The sequence below is a fragment of the Ambystoma mexicanum genome, chromosome 8, assembly GCF_040938575.1.
Source record: "Ambystoma mexicanum isolate Mex_15411 chromosome 8, UKY_AmexF1_1, whole genome shotgun sequence".
NCBI lineage: Eukaryota > Metazoa > Chordata > Amphibia > Caudata > Ambystomatidae > Ambystoma > Ambystoma mexicanum.
In genome coordinates this window covers 432,992,901-433,008,997 of record NC_090929.1, presented here as the reverse complement: position 1 = coordinate 433,008,997, position 16,097 = coordinate 432,992,901, and the positions used below count along the sequence as shown (strand labels likewise).

Sequence of the window (16,097 nt, the reverse complement as noted above, 5' to 3'; positions counted from 1 at the left end):
TCTTTCGCGCTTCCCCCTTTATCCCACTTCTAACTACACGGGCACTAGTACTCCATCTCTCCGGTGGTAAGATAGTGAATGACTGGGTGGGGCTCTCGTCATCAGCCTCTCCCTGTGCAGCTTATTGTGTGGCATGTGTCTTCATCTCTCCTGGTGCTGTGTACATTGGCACGTGTGCTGCATTTCTCCTGGTGGTATACATGCCTGTGTCTGTGGTCTCCACTGGTGGTGGGCACATGCCTGGTTCTCTACTGTTTGTGATAAATTGCCGTTTGTGGGGAATGTGTCCTTATTTATTATCACTGATGAGTACATGCTGGGTGTGAGTTCATGGCGGGTTATGGGGTATATGTCCTCATTTTCTACCACTGATGAGTACATGGCGTGGGTGCGGCGTGTGTCCTTGGTTCTCTGTGGGTGGGGTACGTGTGCACATTCTCTGTTTGTGATGAATTGCTGGGATGGGCCATGCCTCCTCGTTTTCGATCACTGATGAGTACATGACAGGGGTGGAGCACACTCTCTATCAGTTGTGAGTACATGGCGTTGGTCCTTAGTCTCTCAGGCTGGTGATCACATGGCTGGGTGGGGTACGTGTCCTCAGTCTGTGGGTGGTGGTTACACGGCTGGGTGGGGTACGTGTCCTCAGTCTCTGGGTGGTGGTTACACGGCTGGGTGGGGTACGTGTCCTCAGTCTCTGGGTGGTGGTTACACGGCTGGGTGGGGTACGTGTCCTCAGTCTCTGGGTGGTGGTTACATGGCTGAGGTGGGGGCACGTGTCCCTATTCTCTCACCGTCTGGGCATGTGTTCTCCATCTCTGCCGATTGTACATGCGAGGTATGGGGCACTTGCCCTCCGTATCTCCCAGCAGTGAGTACATGCCTGGGGTGGGGCACGCGGCCTGCGTCGCCTCCCAGCGGAGAGTACACATCTCGGAGCCAGGGTTGGGGTGGCCTGCGCTAAGCAACCCCCCCCCCCCCCCATCCTCCCTCCCGCCCCTCTCCCCGGGGCTGGCAGCTTGAGTCGCCGCCCGGCCGGCGGGGTGAGATGGCGCCCCGCCAGCCTTCACCACAATTCATTCTGTGTCAGTTTAATAAATGCACTACTTAAATTATGAAATTACAAAAGAAAGAAGAGAATGCACTTATTCAGACTCTAATACATTAAAAATAAGGCATTAAAACCCCAGCTTTTTTTTGTTCCAGAATCGATAATGAGCAGGATGGTCTGTAGACATTAACGGCCCCGGACATCCCAACTCTGCGCCATAAATTATCGGACAAGAATGCACATAAGTCTTGAATAATGTAAATACATTAATGCATTTAATAATTTAAACTAAAACGGGGCCGGGGTTTGTGGAAATACTCTGCTGAGTTGTGGAATGCACTGGGCAACTTTCTAGAGTTTGGGGGTGGGGAATGCACGCTCTGGTTTTAGGGCCAAATCTTTGTGGCCCTGGGGATGCAGAGGGGAGGGGGGCTATTTAGGTGGGATAGCTGACAGGCTCTTGGAATGTTGAGAAGGGCAGACTCTGAATTGATGGGCACGCATTTGTGGTGCAGGGATGCTGACTGGTCGCAAGCCTGCTGCGGGGTACAGCCGGTGCTACCTGGCGTTCCTGGCAGTGGTTTATATGTCACCTGGCCATGTGGGCAAGACGGCTGCTCACAGTCCCTGCGGTTGCTGAGAGGTGCCACCTAAGTTGGGCACGAGGTTTTGGGAGGTTTGCCTGCTGCTCGCCTAAATTGGTAGGGGCTGTACATCTACGCATTGTATGCCAGTTTGCACTATACGTCATATCTGCCACACCGTGCTGTGTGCAATGCCCTCCCATGTTGGTGGCTAGCATTTGGCAGGGGGGTGGGGGGTGATATGACTGTGACAAATCAACTTCCGGGGCGCCAGAGGTCCAGGGATTAATATCGGTTTCTAGACCATCAATCAGCCTCACACCTCTAGTACAGCAGAAGCGGTCCCAACAGATTGGAAACACAAGCAAATCATAAACCCCCTTGTCCAATTTTGGTAACTTGGACGGAACAGCAGGCTTATCTCTGCAAGGATCGTTGGTTAGTTGTAAAGCAGGGAAAATACAATTATTACCCAATGATAAAAGGGACTGTCCAGTCAAGGTTGTACAAAAATATCTACTTTATTATTATTCAACAGACAGTTCTACCACACTACAAGATACAACTCACCCTGTAAAGGAATGCAGATGGCAGACCGTTTCAATAAGGAAAGGGGATGCACTCTGGATACTGCCAGGAGGGTAGTTGGTAAAGTAATTAATCACAATAGTTCAAGGATACTTGGTTTCAGCACAAAGGGAGAAATGGGTCATAAAATGTCACTAGGGGCCTTTGGAGAAGGCCAGAGGGACAGACCAACATTGTACCTTGTGCTTGTTGAAGTTGTTGGTGCTCGACAGTGTAGAGTCGGTTTCAGGACGCGTTGCAGCTTCTGCGACAGAGTTCAAGATGTGAGACAGCTGCGGGTATCGGGCGGCAGACAGTTCGGCGAGAGAGGCTGGACAGATGGCTGCAGGCTGGTCTACACGGCGGCTCAAGGTCAGGAATCGCTTTGTAAGTGCTGGTTGGCGGGTCTGAAGCACTGGCCCAGGTGTCTCAGATGACGTTAGTGACTGTGGCGTGACAACAGTCAGCAGTGCAGTCGGTTGCAGCTCAAGGGGCTCGATTGGCTCGAAAATGTCCTTTAAGGCGGACGCTGGTTGATGCCTGTCGATGCACTCCTAGTTTCTTCAATGGGCTCAAGGTGTACGGCCAAAGCTGAAGAGTGTTGCAGGCAGCTGCCTTGTCGTTGGTTTGGTTCAGAGACCTTCTGGCACTTCCCACCTAGGAAGCTTGCTGCGGAGCCTAGCAGGGCATGTTGTGTGCTGGCTGGGTACCGGTTCTGGAGCTGCTTGAGGGTCCTCTGGATTCAGTATCACCCTCTGTTCCCTGGGAAATGTTTAGGGGTGGGATTTTACTTCCCTCTTGTGAAATCCTGGCCTTTTTTCACTGGTGGAAGCTGTAAGGCAGACTACCTTCAGCCAGGGTCCAATGCTGAGTTGTGGGTCTCTCTGGTTAATTGAGCTCTCTGTGGTTCCAGATTTGAAGCGGCAGGTTTCCCTTGGCGTGGCGAGACCAGACTTTTGGTCGCCGCCAAACCACATACTCGTACCTTCTGAAAGGGGTGCCTACGCTTGGATGACTACTGTAAATAAATAGTTCAAGACATGACGGGTCACTGCCCTTGATACTAACATTAAGCACCTGCATTCATATGCATACCTTTTTAGGCAATTGAATTTGTGATGTGGGGTCAGTACTTGCATGTCAGGAGAGTGATTGTCGGATTAGTACTTACATGCCAGTGGAGTGATTGGAAGGGTATGGGATGGGGGGAACAGGGGACTGCTCATTCTCAGCAGCCTTAAGGCTGTGGACTGGTTTCAGACATGGAGAGAGTGAACTGATTGTAACATTGAAGCTGCACTAGTATATTCTCATTAGAATATGTAATGAGGTTTGATGCCCCCCACACAAGTTAGTTTGCACCCCCACTGTCTCTAAAGTTGAAGTTGGCGCCTCTGCCAACATTTGAAGGGTTTCAGCATCCCACCTGCCCCCTGAAATGTTACGCTTGGTGCACCGCAGACCCTTTGTGACCTTAGTAGCAGGTGGATCCAGGGTTTGCCCCTTAGGCTTCTTAGTAAGTTCCTTGTCTCTCAGTTCCCAGGGTGGAAACGATGGTTACATGTGGCTGAAGTCCCTCCCGTTCTCTTACATCGGGTGTTTTAGCTATCGTGCTTCCACCTAGCAAGGCGTGCAGACCACCCTTCCTTCACCAAGGGGCGCAACACCACTGAGCTGAAAGGGCTTCAAGCCTCCCTCCCTCTGTCACCTCGAAATGGTGGGCTATGTTGACTCGACCTGGCTGACCTACAGAGCTGTGGCCCAACAAACAGAACATGACACAGTCGATAAAGGGACACAGGCCCTGCAATTACTAACATATTAGACGGACATAGGCCCTGCAATTACTAACATAAAGCATTTCATTGTTAGCACCTGCATTCATATGGATACATTTTTAGGCAATTGAAATCGTGATGTGGGGTTAGTACTTGCATGCCAAGGGAGTGATTGGAAGGGTAGAGAGGGGACCACTCATTCTCACAGCAGTCCTTAAGTGGGTGCTTTCAGCCTTAAGGGAGAAAGTTAACTGCTTGCAACATTGAAGTTGTACTAGAATAGGCTCGTTAGAATGCATAAAGAATTTAGATGCCCTCCACACAAATAAGTCTGCCCTCCCCCACCATCTCTGAAGTTAGCGCCCCTCCCAACATTTGAAGGGTTAACCCCTCCTCCTCCCCCCCCCCCCCCCCCTCACCCATCTGAGACCCCCCACTCCCAGAGAGTTGGCTCGACGTTGCTGCTGCTGCTTGAAAGGCGGCGGGTGCCACACACAGGGACTGCGGCTGTGGGCAAAAAATGTGGCACAACCGGATTCACCGCATCTGAGAGATTTTGGCAGGATTCCTTCTGAAATGTGTATTTATTCGGCAGCTTTTCTTTGAGAAGCTAAGACTTTCTGCCGCTTTGTTGGGTTCCGCGCTGCAAATCGTCGTGCGTGGGACGGGGCGAGGCCGCGCCTTTGTGAAACAAGGAAGCGCCGTAAAAGTGCTGGCACCGGTGCCACCTAGAGCAGCCCGCCTTTCGTGCTTGTGGTCAGTGGCTCTTACCTATAGCGTAGCAGAAGTGGGCGTGTCCTCTTGCAGCCCATCACTCCAGCCATCCTATATGCCCCGCTTCGTGCAGGCCTGAGAGAAGATGGCATACAGGGACCAAAGTCATGCATTAGCTAGAAAAGCTTGCTCGTTGACACACACACACATTTCCAACCACGAGCATTCAACAATGTCAAGAAAGAACATTGTCCCCCCAAATGCCAACAACATAAATTGGGAACAAAGAGCGACCACGTGGTAAACGTGGCCACAATTGCCAAAGGCGCACGGACAGAGCCACCCCTCCACTCCCTTATGCAGGGCCGCCCCAGTCACGCGCAGGCTGTCTGGCGGCACAGGGCCCTGCAGAAAACGGATGCCTGTGCATAACTACTCTTGCCGACCTGGAGAGTGGAGCCTGGAGGCAAGGGCTACTTCCCCAGTTCCCACCCTGATGCCTTTCTTCATTTTCTCCCGACTCGCCATCACTCCTCTGAGAAGGCCCGCTTGCACATTGAAATGTCCCCCAGAAGAGAGACACTTGACAACCAAGCCTCTCCTTTTGGGGAAATCGGGGTGTCACCCAAATACGTGTGATAAGAAAAGCAGTTTTACGTTTGACTGTGCAGACTTCCACAGCAGCAATCGGCTACTGCGACGTGTGCCATTACTCAAAACATTTAAATAGAGTCCTTAGAATATATACCCCTCTTTTGAACCCCACCCCCTTCTTCATTTCAACAGTGTATGCTTATTGGCATGCACAGCACGTTGTAACCCCTCCACCAACTCACCCCCCCCCCGTAGAACTTCATATTTGCATAGTAGCCATCCCCACATATGTGTGCCAAAGAGTGACTAGAGCAGATAAAATCTCACTGCTTGTTTTGAGGGGCGACTTTAAGTCATAGAAGATTAATTTGAGGGGGGGTAATTTAAAAACTGCAGATATTTAAGGTTGATATTATTCCACACCCTAGGTAGAAAAATACAACAATCATACTCTTTGTTTACATGCCTGTATACGGATTTGTATATTTGCCCCTGTTTGACTGTTCAAGTCAATTCCATAAAACAGTATGTTGTAGCACTTCAAAGCCAAACATTGACTAACGACCTAACGAGATATTTCTCAAGTGCGAAAAGGTCAGACAGCCTTGAAACCCTGGCTTCCCTGTTTAAGTGTGTGATCGTGGCATGCATTCTATCTCACTTTGCTTTATCTGTCAAAATTGGGAGGCCCTAAAATTGAAACATTAAAAAAAAAACAGTTATATAATAATCACAGCGATTATTCATGTATTGCACTTCACAGTGGTCATTGTCTATTGGATTACTCCTATCAACGTCTTGTAGTGTAACTTCAAGTGGGTATAAAAGATTGCTATCACTTTTTAGAAGAGATACTGGAGGAGTTCCACTGCCCTTTCAGGTATTGTACCAGAGTGTGACAAATCAACTTCCGGGGCACAAGTGGTCCAGGGATGAATAACGGTTTCTAAACCACCAATCAGCCCCACACCTCTAGTACACCAGAAGGAATCTGAACCAATTGGAAACACAAGCAAATTATAAACCTCCTTGTACAATTTTTCTAACCTGGACTGAGCAGCAGGATTATCTCCAAAAGGTCTTAGATCGTTGCTTAGTTGAAACACAGCGAAAATACAATTATTTCCCGATAATAAAAGGTACTGTCCAGTCAAGTTTGTACAAAAATATCTATTATTATCACAACGGACAATTCTAGCCCACTACAAAGTACAACCCACCCTATAAAGGAATGCAGAGGGCAGACAGTTTTAAAGAATGAAAAGGGATGCACTCTGGATACTAACAGGAGGGTAGTCTGTATAGTAATTAATTGCAGTAGTTCAAGGATACTTGGTTTGAATACAAAGGGAGCAATGAGTCGTATAATGTCACTAGGGGCCTTCGGAGAAGGACCAGGGGGACAGGACCACAATGTACTATGAGAAACCTGAAGGTGTCTCGCCCGCTAGTCCCTGGAGATCTGTCATCCAGGTGGCCAGGACACAGCCATCACTACTGGATCCAGTTCCTGGGGGTGGACCAGTGGGGGAGGATCATCTGGATGGGGGGGTCTTTGGGGAGTGGAAGTGGGACACCGACCAGTGAGACGCAGTGCCCCCTTTGTTATAACACCTTTTCTCCATCCGACCCTGTAGTATATTTAGAAGCTGTACCCCTGCCCCCTTTCCGACACACACTTTCTTACACCCTGAAAGTCAATGGACTAACACCAGAGCTGTTTACCTGACATGTCTCAACACAAGGGTCGGGCAATTGATAATAACTACACACAGCTGACAGCCTTTTTCTTATAAAAGCAAACACGCCAATTGTGTTAATTAGGTGCTTTTATTAAGTAATGTGAAGCACAGTATATTGAGACCCCCAGCACATCCAGGATCTCAGGTTCAACTGCTATAACTCAAGCACCAACAAACTCTCCAAGATTCAGTGTTCCATTTAGAACATCATGTCGCATGCCCATTCCAGGATGAACAAGGCAAAGTATAGCATGAAACACTCGTCATTTATACAACACATCCCCCTCCCCTATTCTACAATTTTTTTTTCATGAACACACAAGTTTATGACTTTAGATAAGCAAGAAACAGGTCATCTCTTAATCTTCGCAACTCTGGACATATTCCAGATTTGCCCACTTTCTAACCCCACAGCATTTCTAAAAACCCGCACAACTTTAACAGTGTCCGTATATAAGGGCTCTCCTTTCTTCGAGAGCACAGCCTTTCTTATCCGAACCCAGTCTCCAACTTTAACCACCGTTCTCTTTTTAGGATTTTTCTCATTGACTTTTTCCACCCATTTTCCTTTATGTACATCCAATCTTTTTTTTACATCTTCCACCACTACATCCATCTCTCTTCCCTTGCCCAGCCAGGCTGGAGCCACCAATGTATTGGCTTTACGGCCCCTCATGAGTTCAAAAGGGCTCACACCTGTCTCAGGACCAGGAGCCATCCGCAACGCGTACAACCTTTCCCTCACAGCTACTCTCCTATCTAAACCACATGCGTTCGTTCCACGGATAGCTTCCACAATACACCTATTGACCCTTTCAACCATACCATTTCCTTGTGGATAATACAGGGGAGTTCTTTTGTGCCCAATCCCACATTTAACCATATAATCTCTGAGCAACTTTCCAGTGAATTGGGGACCATTGTCTGTGAGGATACTATTAGGTAGACCCTCCCTTTCAAATACATTTTCAAGAAATTCTATAATGTGTTGACATGTAACTTCTCTCATGATCTTGAACTCCGTCCATCTTGAGAATGTGTCAACTAGGACAAGGATGAACTTTCCTCTACCCATCCCCATGTCAACCGGACCCAAAACATCCATTGCTAAGTCTTGCCACACTCCCTCAGGTGTACTCGTCTGTCCCATGGGCTGAGACACAGCCATCACATTTTTTCCAGATTTAATACAATCTGTGCATGCCCCAACCACTTTTTCAATTTCGCGGTCGATACCTGGCCACCAGTAATCTGCTTTTATCACTTCTTTCGTTTTACATACCCCTATATGCCCTTGATGATCAGATTTTATCAGCTTTTCCCTCAGGCACCCAGGAACTACCAATTTGTCCCATCGGAACAATAGCCCCCCTTTCACTGACAATTCAATTCTTACTTCCTATAATAACCTTTCCTCCCCGGAAAGTAATCTTTTCTCCGGCCATTCATTTTCTACATACATCATTATGCGTTTCCACATTTCATCTGATTCTAACACACAAATCCATTCTTGCTTTTGTATGATACCCTCCGCAGTTACAAAAACCATTTCACTCTCACCATACACATTGTTGCTGCCCTCACTTGCCCCATCCTCCAATTTCACCCTAGAGGCATGGTCTGCTTGTACGTTTTCTTTCCCTGCAACCACTTCTATAGTGAACTTGTGGCATTGTAGTCTTGTGACCCAACCGGCAACTCTCCTTGATACCTTGTCAAGACCTTTACTTTCAAAAATTGCCTTGAGGGGCTTATGATCTGTTCTTAAAGTAAAATCCTGACCCCACACAAAATTCTTCATCTTCTCTATGCCCCAATGGCACGCCAATGCTTCCTTTTCCAGAACAGAATAATTAAGTTCTGCCCCTCAACATTCGGGATGCATGCATTACAACCATCTCTGAGCCATCGACATCCGGTTGCAACATCACTACTCCTATACCAGTATCACTGGCATCAACTGACAGAATAGTCCTTTTCCTTGTATCAAACATCGATAAGGGTTTGGCCATATCTATTTTTCTTTTCATCTCTTCAAATCCTCTCTCACATTCCCTACTCCAATCAAATCAGTCAGCATAATTCTCAACAAACCTATGATAAAATTCAATAGTACCTAGAAATGACCTCAATTCAGCTTTATTTTTAGGTGATTTTGTCTTAAGAATGGAATCCACTAGATTCCTTTTTGGTTTAAGCCCATGCTCTGATATTTCATGGCCTAGATATTCAACAGCCTGTGTCATAAAAACACATTTTTCACCTCGCAAAGTTATACCTCTCTTCTTAAAAATATTGAGAACCTCATCCAATCTCCCCTTCAATTGTTCCTCATCCTTTCCACATATGAGAACATCATCCTGAAAGCACCACACACCTTTGACATCTTTTAACAACTTGTCCATAACCTTTTGGAATACCGAAGATGCTGATATTAAACCAAAAGGCATGCGCCGAAATTGATATACTGTTTCATAAGTAATGAAAGCAGTCAATTTGCGAGATTCAGCATCTAAATTGATTTGATGATAGGCACTTGCCATATCAAGTTTGGCAAAAAATTTTGCACTTCCAATTCTACTTAACAACTCTCCCATGTTTGGCAGAGGGTGGCGATCCGCCAAAACACACCTATTAAGTTCCCTTAGATCGATGCACACTCTCAAATCTCCACTACTTTTCTTCACTACTACCAAAGGAGAAATCCACTCTACTGCCTTGGCCGGCTCAATAATAACTTCTTTTTCTAATTTCATCAGTTCCTCACATACAGCTTTTCGCATCAACAAAGGTAAAGGCCTAAGTTTAGATGCAACTGGTTTGCTTCCCTCTTTTACAACAATCTTGTGAACCATCCCTTTTAAGCATCCTACTTTACTCTTGAATACTTCTGGATACGTAACAACTCATGTCTTCTGGGATTATTTCTACACGATCCCTGTGTATTGGCCACATTAAGTACTTGTTCCTCACTATTGGGATCTAACTTGATGCATAATCCTCTTTGTTCCTTCCAACCCAGCAATGTTCTCCCCTTTTCGTGACATACATTTTTCCTCGAGTCACTCTGCCCTTAAACTCGAACTCGGCATTACAACATCCAAAAATGTCTATCTTGTCACCATTGTACCCACCCGGCATTTTATCTGAGGGCAGTAATTGTTCTATAGAACCACCAACTACATTCTCAAACACCACTCTGGACATTAACGTGATTTTTGAACATGAGTCTGCCAACATCTTAACTAAATGTCCATTCACTTTTATCCAGGCAGAGGGGTGTTCACACTCATCAGACCCCGAGCACTTTACCATGTGAACAGTAACAGTTTCATTCTCAGAAACATCACCTTCCTCAGATGTTGCACCATCATATTCTTCAATGAGAAGAGTTCCATTTCCACTACCAACCTGATAATTTTTGCAACAGTTCTCAAAATTACCCCATTTCTTACAAATGCTGCAGTTCACGCGCCTTCCAGGACATATGGGAGAGGTGGAAAAATGTCGAGCACTGCCACATCTGAAACACCGTCTGTCTTCCCTTTTTATGTGACCTTGGGGGCTATCTTTCTGAACGCGTCTATTTACCTGTTCACTACGCCAACCTTTGTTTTGGGTAGCCTCATAACGTCTATCAGGTTTGAACTTCTGCTTTTTCTTTTCTTTCATGTAGGCTCCCTTCTTATCATTCACCTGAAGAACCTCAACAGTTGACATTGACTTATTTTCCTTAACCCCCAATTTTGCTACACACTGTAAGGTGTGCTCGATCCTTTTTGCAATGCCGATAACCTCCTCTAAATTAGGGTAATCTTTCAACCAAATTTCCTCGCAAATTTTATCATTTGCACAATGTAACATAAACTGGTCTCTTATATGTTCATCTAGACTACCACCAAATTTACAATTAAGAGACAAGTGTCTTAGAGCCGTGATGTAATCTTCAACAGATTCTCCATCATTTTGGAACCTCATGCAAAAATGATATCTTTCCAAGACAGTACTCGTTTTAGCTTCAAAATGTTTGTCCAACTTTAACAAAGCAACATCAAAATCGTTAGATCCCTCTTCTAAATCCAGTTGAACGGGGGCTCCTACACAGAGATGTACACGGAGGTGCTACAGCTCCAAAACGGCACTGCGGCGCCGCCACAAGTCCCGATGAGACTTCTCAATTCGTCTCTCACCTCTCTTCGCTTGTCGGATCGACGCAGCTTCTCTCATCCGCGCCAATCTGCTCCTCTGCAGAACTGATTGCGCGGCTGGCAGGACGACGCTAGGGCATGCAGGGTGCCAGTTCCTCTCCAGGGCTTCACACGCGGTGAGCGCCGTTACTTTCCGCCAGCTGGTGTTGGGGGTCTCGTGGGATTAATGTCATAAAAGCAGGGCAGGCTTCACCGGAACATCAAATCCCATCCTCGTTGCCATTCTTATAAAAGCAAACACGCCAATTGTGTTAATTAGGTGCTTTTATTAAGTAATGTGAAGCACAGTATATTGAGACCCCCAACACATCCAGGATCTCAGGTTCAACTGCTATAACTCAAGCAACAACAAACTCTCCAAGATTCAGTGTTCCATTTAGAACATCATGTCGCATGCCCATTCCAGGATGAACAAGGCAAAGTATAGCATGAAACACTAGTCATTTATACAACACTTTTCCCTTCTCCACAGGGATAAAAGGTGGAGCACGATAGCACACTTTGAGCAAGGCCAAATGCACAAGGAGGCGACTATTCCAGGGCGGCAGTTCAAACGAAGGAGAAAGTCAGGGAGACCTGAAAGTACAACAAGCAGGGAAGTGCCCTTGCCCTTTTTGACCCAAACCCGCAAAGCCTCAGTGAAAGGAATCATAAGACCTGGAACTACAGATGTCAACGGTGCACGTTGCCCTCCTGCATGGATAACCAAGGCAGGGAGGCACGCTTGCTAAAGTGGTACCGTCCTTGACTCCAGAGAAAGAAACGCCAAGGAGTTCAGCACAGCCGGTGAGTCGGAGCGAGACTCGATAGTAAATCAGACTGTGCTGAGCGAAGGTTGCAAACGGCAACATGATATAAATTGAAAGAACTTATGAACAAAGAACTTGTGTGTTACTGAACTTTTAAAGCCCAGGGAAAGACCAGCTGCAGATAGGTCCGGCGCCACATGGGCAATCATTCAAAAGACTCTGGCTGGTCCCCTTTTGCTGAAACTACAAATACCAGGAGGCCCTAGGAGAGCCCGACATAAGAAGTCAAAGTGGCCATACAAGGGTGAGATAAACCCCTTTGTACAATCGAAAGTCTTTGACACGTAGTCGAGAGGAAAGCTAAGGGAAGTGAATCCTGCATTGTGATAAAGCAAAGTGAACTGTGTATCTGGTCATAGTAATCCTGACTGAGGGAGGCTAACATTAAAGAAGGATCTGAGCCCGGTTGAGGGGGATCCGGGGATGAAGAGCCATCACCCAACGTAAAAGAATATGGAAAGGAATTTTTGTTTTGTTATTGTTGACACATCAGGCCCTCGGAGGGAAGAGACTTTACATGAAAGAGGATTGGCCACAGAAGTTCCTGATATCGCTGAAAAGAACTGTAGCCTGGTGCTGGAGAAGCCCAGGTGTGTGTTGTGCTCAGTAGTCCCACCTTGTACCGTGCTAAAAACGTGGTGAAGGGACACCCCAGCTATACCATCCTGACTTATCATTTTGTGAACACTTCTTTCGAAGGGATTGTGTCCTCCGACATATTCCTTATCTTGGATATCTCCTTCCAGCTCTGCTGGCCTCAGAAAATTCTTCTCTAGAGGGCGCTGCTCGTCGACGTCCGCCGAGTCGATGTCCCTCGACAGCCGCCGTATCGACGTCGACGTCATCCTGCCTATAAAGGCCGCGCGCAGCGTCCGTTGCTCAGTTCCGTTTTTCCGCGCTTACTCAGTGCCTCGGAATACCGTTGCTCAGTTTCGTAGACAATTTATCCTATTTACCTCGAGATATTCGATCCGTACTCGATGGCTTCCTCGTCGGAACCGACGACCCCTCGGTCCGGCTTCAAAAAATGCAGAGATTGTGGGAAAAAGATGTTGCTGACTGACCCTCACAGAGTTTGTCTGTGGTGTTTGGGAGCTGAACACCATTGTTCGGAGTGCGAGGACTGTATGTCCATGACAGCTAAGGCCCTGAAGGAGCATAGGGGGAAGCTGGAGAAACGTAAGACTTCAAAAGCTTCTTCTTCCTCGACGAAGTCGAGACATTCGTCTCCTCGTCACCATTCGCGCTCCAGGTCTCTGAGTGGGTCCCACCACTCCTCGAGATCGAAGCACTCGAAGAGGAGACGTCGAAGATCCCCTTCTCCGTCCTCCTCTTCCTCTGTTTCTCCTAAGAGAATCCCTTGCCCCACGAAACATAGTTCCCGGGCTGAATGGGAGAAATTCCGCAAAAATATGATGAGCGTTTTTTCGAGAAAGCGGCTTCGACCCCCTCGAAGACTGCCAAGAGCGATGCTCTGGTCGAAAGACCCGAAGGTCAAAAACGCTGCGAGTCGCAGTACCCGGCGAAGGAAGCTTCTCGAGCGCGTCACGAACCCTCGAGTAAAGCTATGACCTCAAAACCTTCTTCGAAGGTTCCGTCGACGCCATCGACGAAGGTTCCGTCGACGCCGAGGTCGGTGTCTTCGACGCCGTTGTCGAAGGGACCTTCGACACACGGGTCTGTCGACTCGACGCCATCTTCGACACCGGCGTCGACGCCAAGGAAAGTCACGGTTACGACGCACCCAGTGGCTATCCCCAGGTCCTCGATGACGATGGCGTCGAGATTGTCGACTTCCTCGAGCAGAATCCCAATTCTATCGAGGACCTCGAGACCTCCGCCTTTGTTTTCGATGCCACGCCCGAAGCCTTCGGCGTCGACGGCATCGACGTTTTCGAGGCCGATTATGACAAGTTTGGCACCCTCTGCCTTGGAGATGGGTTTTACACCCTTTGTGAGTTCAGAACAATTGAGAACTATGTCCTCAATTATGGAAGAGGGAGAACTATCTGAACAGGAAGACACATTTGAGTTGCAGGGACCTGCAACCCCAGTTAGAGAGGAGTTATCCTCAGAAGAATGCAGGTTAAAGGATCTTCATGATTCCTTACATGAGGCAAGTGGGTTAGACACTTCCCCTCAGGTGGAGTTTGCTAGACCAGACCCGGGGGAGCATGCTGAAACCCCTTATAGAGCCTTAATGGCCAGGATCACAGAATTTATGGGGTGGTCAACACCTTCACAGGCTTTCCAACAAGATGACCTCACGGATATTCTTGACAAAGGTCCACAGGAGGATCCTGTAGTGCCCTTTCATAAAGCTCTTCACAGGAAGATTATGACGAACTGGGAAACCCCAGATGTCGTCCCGGCAGTAAATAAAAAACTGTCTACAAAATACAGGGTATCTTCTGCAGACCCGGAGTTTTTGTCAAAACACCCATCCCCAGAAAGTCTGGTGGTACAGGCAGCATCTTCTACTGACGTCAAGACTGCTTACCCTACCGTCCCACAGGACAGGGACGATAAGAAATATGATGCTATGGCAAAGAAAGTTTTTTCGGCATGTAGCATGGTGTTAAAATCTGTTAATGCTACTTGCACCCTTGCTAGATTCAGCCATACACTTTGGGAGTGTGCTTCTACAGCGGCTGACTGCATCCCGGAGGGAGAAGAAAGGGAGGCGTTCCTAAATATCATACAGGACGGTAAAGACGCCATGTGCGAATCCCTCCAGACGGGCATTGATTCGGCTGACAGTATCAGCAGAGCAATGGCGGCAAGTACAACAACCAGGAGATTCGCTTGGTTGAGAAAGTCTGGTTTTGCCCCAGATGTGCAAGCCAGACTCTTCAACATGCCATTCGATGGCTCTTCTTTGTTTGGGAAAAAGGCGGATGACAGTTTAGAAAAACTGCAAACATCAAAGGCAGCAGCAAAATCCCTAGGCGCTGCAATCCGTCAGACACCTTTTCGTCCCTCAGCAACCTCTGCGAGAGGCAAGTCCTTTCGCTTCTACTCCGCATTCGGAAGAGGTAGAGGACGACCGGCTCAAAGGGGACAAAGAAGAACTACCCGAGGTGGACGGGGTAGATATTCAAAAGCCGCAGCAACAGCAGGTGCCTCTTTACCATCGGCATCTGCATCAGCCGCCCCAAAACCACTCTGAGGACTTCCCTCACAAGACACCTGTAGGAGGCAGGTTAACTCAACATCTGGCGGAATGGCAGGCTATCACGTCAGATGCTTGGGCATTGGAGACAGTTGCCCAAGGTTACTGCCTGCCTCTCCTACGCATACCTCCGAGTCATCCACTGGGGATCAGCTCTCAAAAAGCTCCAGATCCGCTCCTCTTGCAGGAAATTTTAGACCTGCTAGAGAAAGGTGTCATAGAACCGGTACCTGTAGCGGAGAGGAACAAGGGCTGGTACTCCCCTTACTTTCTCGTACCAAAGAAAGACGGAGGACTGAGACCCATCTTGGACTTGCGAGAATTGAACAAATTCCTCAGGAAAGACAAATTCAAGATGGTAACTCTCTCTCAGATCCTTCAGACCCTTCAGTTCCAGGACTGGTTGGTATCTCTGGACCTTCAGGACGCTTATTTCCATGTGCCAATCCATCTCAAACACAGGAAATACCTGAGGTTCGCAATTGGCAACGCTCATTATCAATTTCGAGTTCTGCCATTTGGGCTGACCTCCGCCCCGAGGGTCTTCACCAAGTTAATGTCGGTAGTGGCTGCAAGTCTAAGGAGGGAAGGGATTCACGTCTACCCCTACCTGGACGATTGGTTGATCAGAGCTGTATCTTCGGAACAAGCTCAGATCCAGCTAAATCACGTTTGCCACTCCCTTCACAGACTGGGCTTCTCCCTCAATTTAAAGAAGTCACAAATGATACCATCGCAGAGACTCCAGTTCATCGGAGAGATCCTGGACACTTCCCTGGGAAAAGCCTCGCCACCAGAGGTGAGGGCTCAAGATATTCTACAGATGGTTACCAAGTTCCAAAATGCCCAACGTCTCCCAGCCTTCGACTTTTTGAGGT

The 16,097-nt window shown here is 47.7% G+C and overlaps 1 protein-coding gene across 1 annotated transcript in view; it reads left to right on the top strand.

Moving 5' to 3' along the window:
* Window positions 1-16,097, top strand: part of PEX14 (peroxisomal biogenesis factor 14) — a 980,210-nt gene that overhangs the window by 238,258 nt on the left and 725,855 nt on the right. The gene's annotated exons all lie outside the window — the stretch shown is intronic.